This window comes from Triticum dicoccoides, chromosome 1B, assembly GCF_002162155.2.
Source record: "Triticum dicoccoides isolate Atlit2015 ecotype Zavitan chromosome 1B, WEW_v2.0, whole genome shotgun sequence".
Taxonomy (NCBI): domain Eukaryota; kingdom Viridiplantae; phylum Streptophyta; class Magnoliopsida; order Poales; family Poaceae; genus Triticum; species Triticum dicoccoides.
The window spans coordinates 510,796,758-510,802,032 of record NC_041381.1 but is presented as its reverse complement, the minus strand read 5'-3'; the positions used below and the strand labels follow the sequence as shown (position 1 = coordinate 510,802,032).

At 54.7% G+C, this 5,275-nt stretch overlaps 1 pseudogene; it reads left to right on the top strand.

The window, feature by feature from the left end:
* Positions 1-781: 781 nt before the first annotated feature.
* LOC119345437 lies at positions 782-4,089 on the top strand (annotated as a pseudogene).
* Positions 4,090-5,275: the final 1,186 nt, after the last annotated feature.

The following is a 5,275-nucleotide window of genomic DNA, read 5'->3' as shown; positions in this document are numbered from 1 at the left end:
GAATTTTGTTTTGTTTACTGGCTTACTAGACGGGAAACCCCATTTAATTGGTCGGCAGCGGAGTAGTGTAGATTATCAGCACGACTTAATTACACCCTCCCGGAGGGGAAAATGCAGAGATGGGAGAGGAGAAGAGGACGAATGACAGGCAGAGTACTCCTAATTTAGAACAATGCTAAATTTGTGCAAATACCATTGTCACGATCAGCTCCTTTGAAGCAAGAGAACAAGAGGAGGTGAACAGGCGAAACTTTTGGTGCTACCGCAGGAAATGAAACCTTTTGCTAATGGAAAACACCAGACATTTTTCTCCCTACTCAAGCAAGCAGTGAACACTTCCCCTAAGCTAGGCATACGAAGCAGGGCCGGAGATTCCCCTCAACAACTGCTCTGCGTCTGGTTTTGGACCGGGGGACGGCACGATGCCCCTAAGCCCCTTGCCACCCACCCGATCTCCTCAATCCACGGTCCAGATCGAGCTGGAGACACCGATGGTGAAATGCACGTGTTCGTCGAGTACACACCCCACAGAGATAATGCCGATGAGACGTAGTAGTACAGACAAGACAGAGGGTACTGTACGCATCAGCCGGATCGCAGGACTTGATCACGACTTTAATTACTCTCAGATCCCTTCGCTTCTGACTTGTGACTTGTGAGCCTTTTGTTACTGCTATACACCAAACTCCGTGTCAGATTAACCGAGGCTTCACCTGCCAGTGGGTCCCGTGGCACAGAAACGGACAACCTTCCGTGCCCAGCGCCCCCTCGGGCCCACAGAAACCGCCCACGGTCCACCCCGAGCGAGCTACCTACACTCTCGTCCCTGCTCGTCGTCGTGCTCTCACAGTCTCACTTGCTCACACTCACTCGGTCCTCCCCGCCTCCCGCTATATGCAGCGTCGCACCGGCAGCGGCGGCACGATTGGCATGCGGTGGTGGCTGGCATAGGACTAGGAGGGTGTGGCTTGGTAGGGGAGGGGGAGCAGCGCCGGGCGTGAGCGGAGATGGCCGGGCGTGAACGGAGCGCGCGCGCAATGTCGTCGTCGCCGCCTCCCCCGCCGCTGCTGACCAACGAGCTGTCGCGCAGGACGCCGGTGCTGGGGCTGCGCCTCTGGGTGCTCGTCGGCCTCGCGGTCGGCGCCGCCTTCCTGCTCCTCCTCGCGCTCATCTCGGTCCACCTCGCCGTGGCGGCGCGGCGGCGCCGTCCCAAGGGGAAGACGGCGGCCGCGGCGCCGGCGCCGCTGTCGCCCGCGACCATCCCGCCGGTGTCCAAGGAGATCCAGGAGGTGGCCGTCCACGTGGGCTCCCTCCGCCACTACCTCGAGATGGGCGCCGCGTACCTCAAGGACGGCAGCAAGGACGGCGGCGACTCGCTGTGCGGCAGCGTGGCGCACGGGTCGCAGCGCGTGCACATCGAGGCCGGCAAGGACCGGCGCATGGTGGCGGCGGACGCGGAGGCCGGGTCCGTGCAGTCCGACCCGGCGTCGTCCGTGGGGGTGGGGCCCGAGGTGTCGCACCTCGGGTGGGGCCACTGGTACACGCTCCGGGAGCTGGACGAGGCCACGGCCGGCTTCGCCCCCGACCGCGTCGTCGGCGAGGGCGGCTACGGCATCGTCTACCTCGGCGTCTTTGCCGACGGCCGCCAGGTCGCCGTCAAGAATCTCCTCAACAACAGGTGCGTGCGCACAAAGCAGAGCAGAGCGCGCGTCCCATTTTATTCCCGTCCGCATGTGCGTGGCTAGCTCCGTGACAAGTTTGCCTTTGTGTTTTTGGCGCATGTCGCTGACCGGCGCAGGGGGCAGGCGGAGAGGGAGTTCACGGTGGAGGTGGAGGCGATCGGCCGCGTCCGCCACAAGAACCTGGTCCGGCTGCTGGGCTACTGCGTTGAGGGAGCGCACCGGTACGGTACCCAACTCAACTGAGAGCCTCCTCACCACATGCACGCATCGTCTTTGTGTTGTGCCTACGTATTCCTCTCAATCTCACCTACCGCGCAGCACTTGACACTTGCCACTTGCCACTTGCCACTTGCCACTTGCTTGTGGTCTCAGGATCCTGGTGTACGAGTACGTCGACAATGGCAACCTGGAGCAGTGGCTTCACGGCGACGTCGGGCCCGTCAGCCCGCTCTCCTGGGACGCCCGGATGGACATCGTGCTCGGGACAGCCAAAGGGTGGGTGAACTACCAATCTGGTTTGATTGCCGGAGTCCGGCGGCGTTGATCGGTTGGTTAACGGCGAGCCTGAGTACTGCGATCTGGTTTGGTTTCAGGATCACGTACCTGCACGAGGGGCTGGAGCCCAAGGTGGTGCACAGGGACATCAAGTCCAGCAACATACTGCTGGACAAGCGGTGGAACTCCAAGGTCTCCGACTTCGGCCTCGCCAAGCTCCTCGGCTCCGACAGCAACTACGTCACCACCAGAGTCATGGGAACATTTGGGTACTACCCTTCTTCTTCTCAGCACCTGAACTGCATCCATCGGTGTAGTAGTACATTGCAAAATGCGAGTTGTGTCTGAATTTGAATTATGTCCCTCTGCTCTTTTTTGGCAGCTACGTGGCGCCGGAGTACGCGAGCACCGGCATGCTGAACGAGAGGAGGACGTGTACAGCTTCGGGGTGCTCATCATGGAGATCATCTCCGGCCGATGCCCGGTCGACTACGCTAGGCCTCCCACGGAGGTAGGCTAGCTCTGCAAGTGTCTGTTTTGGCCTGTCATGCAGACAGAATCAGCTCAACCATAGCGTGTGTGGGCGCATCTCTCTTCAGGTGAATCTGGTGGAGTGGCTGAAGAAGATGGTGAGCAACAGGGACTACGAGGCCGTTCTGGACCCGAAACTGCCGGAGAAGCCGACCTCCAAGGCCCTGAAGAAGGCGCTCCTGGTGGCGCTGAGGTGCGTGGATCCCGACTCGCAGAAGCGGCCCAAGATGGGGCATGCCATCCACATGCTCGAGGTCGACGACTTCCCCTACCGAGAAGTGAGCCTCGCTGCTTCTTTTACCTCTTTATTATCAAGCCAATCTCATTGCTCATTTGTTCATACCAACGTATTTTTTTGGATAACCAAGTCAATTCCACGTTACATACTAGTATGTCAGATTCCACGCAATTGCCGGGCTACCGTCGTAAAAAATGTGTGCCAGTTATACTAATCGGTGTGTAAATGCCTGATGATTTTTAAAGTGGACACCGCTGCATCTGAGTCCGGAGAAACGGACAGGGCAGGTGCATCAGGGTTTAGAATAGCAGAGTGCCGGCCCTGATCACTAGTTTCATGTCTGACCTTGGACCAAGCCTTCATTGCAGATTCCTCGAGATTAGTTAAGTTATCACCATGTTACCTGACTCTGCTCTCTGAACTGCCGTTGGGGATGTTTATTACTCTGTCTGTCATCTCGAAAAAGAACTGTTGATGACCTCGAGATCACCATGTCGCCATGGTTATTTTTATCAGATTTAAATTATAACTGGGGCCCTGAACTAGTCTTTGGTGACTTGATCCGATGCTGTTTATGTAATGCAGATTCCTCGAGTATGTTTCTGCTATCGTACTGTCATTCTGCATCTCATCCGTAGATTCAGAGACTTACGCCTGAAACTCGACTTCTGACCACTTAAATTGATGGTTTTTTTTGTCCGTGTGATCACAGGATCGTCGGACTCTGCGGCCGTGCCAAGGCAGTCCCCTGGAGAAATCAAGGAAGCCGGTGACAGAATCAGGCCATAGCAGCTGCTACGATGGCAACAGCAGCACCGCTGCCACTACGCCGTCCAGGTTCCAGTAGGGCTAGTTGGCTCGCACGTCCTAGGGTTTTTGCTCCGTTGTCAATCACAATGCCTGTTGCGTTCAGCTCTAGGCAGCTTGGAAACGCAGTGTTGTAACTTGTTTTTGTCGGTGCCGTTCTTAATCTGTTTCTGCCGCCTCGTAGTTTTGTGGAAGCCCTGTTTGATTTGTCGAGGGTGTAGGTCAGCTGTGTCCTTGGTGAAAAGTTTCCCCTGGTTTGTCTGCTCTTTGTAGGTGTTGCATGCACACACCCCGTCTCTGTGATTGACGTAGCTTGCCGGACTGTTGTATAGTGAATTTTACTCTTGTGTCAGAATGTCCCTCGCTCGTATCTTGTCTACAAAACTGTGAGTTCTAGTTTTCTTCTTAACTTAATGCTTGGAAGCATGATCCGATATTTTCTTTTGAACACAGTACAGTCGAAATCTCTCACAGATATTACAACAACTGCTGTTAGTCCTGTGCATGACGGATTGACCTTCTTCTTGAATAAAACATCCTATACTTACTTTTTTTTTCAACAAAGGGTGAATTTTATTAACTCAAAATGGAGCATCAAGTGAATACAAACATAATGAGCACACACCCGGCCTCTGCATAACTAGGATGCACACAACCATCAATAACACGCACACACACAAAAAACTCACCGACAAATAGCAAAGTCATAAGACCAAAGCTATGCCTAAGCTAGGAAAAAGAAGAAACCCCAAAACGACCAAATCTTCCATCAACAAACTATAACAAAGACCATATCCACACCAACTATCTCATGACACCACAAGGACAACGAGTTTCTTCAACAACAACGCCTTCTGGAAGGGAGCGGTGCTCGAGCACCGCCGTTACCGGATCCAACCACCAAAGGCCGGAGTCTAGGTTTTCACCCTGAAGAACCAATCTGAGCATATCCGAGCAACGTCTTCAACAAGATAACGACGCAAAAACATCGCCATTGCCAGGTATAGCCAACTCGGGTCAGACCTAGGTTTTCATCCCGGAGCTCGAGACCGGGTACTTGAGAAGTACCATCATCGGAGTCAATTGCATGTTGTCGCCACCACTTTTCCACAATCCTAACAGTTGCATGCGCTGGGTTAGAAACTCCGCCGCTGCCACTGCACAACCATATCCTTTGCGTCAAGCCGTCAATTATAGACTGCATCTCACCTCTGAAGGCAACCACTGGATCTGAAGAGGGTAACCCTCACAAAGAACTCTCAATGGTCATCGCAATCAACAAGAAGGTCGCTGCAGTTGGCCGAAGTGGTTACCATGACCAACACTGATTCCAAAGCTCCTCACCGTAGACTGCAACCTTACTGGAGAGATCCCTTCCAAGACCTGTCGGCACAGGTGACCAGATCTAGAGCACGAAGGACTGATCTGTTTGCTGGTCAAGAACCAGAGCACCGCAGCCCGCGGGCTGTAGCACCCACGGCCCCAGCCTATCTCCACTGAAGCGGTCAATACCAAGCGCCAT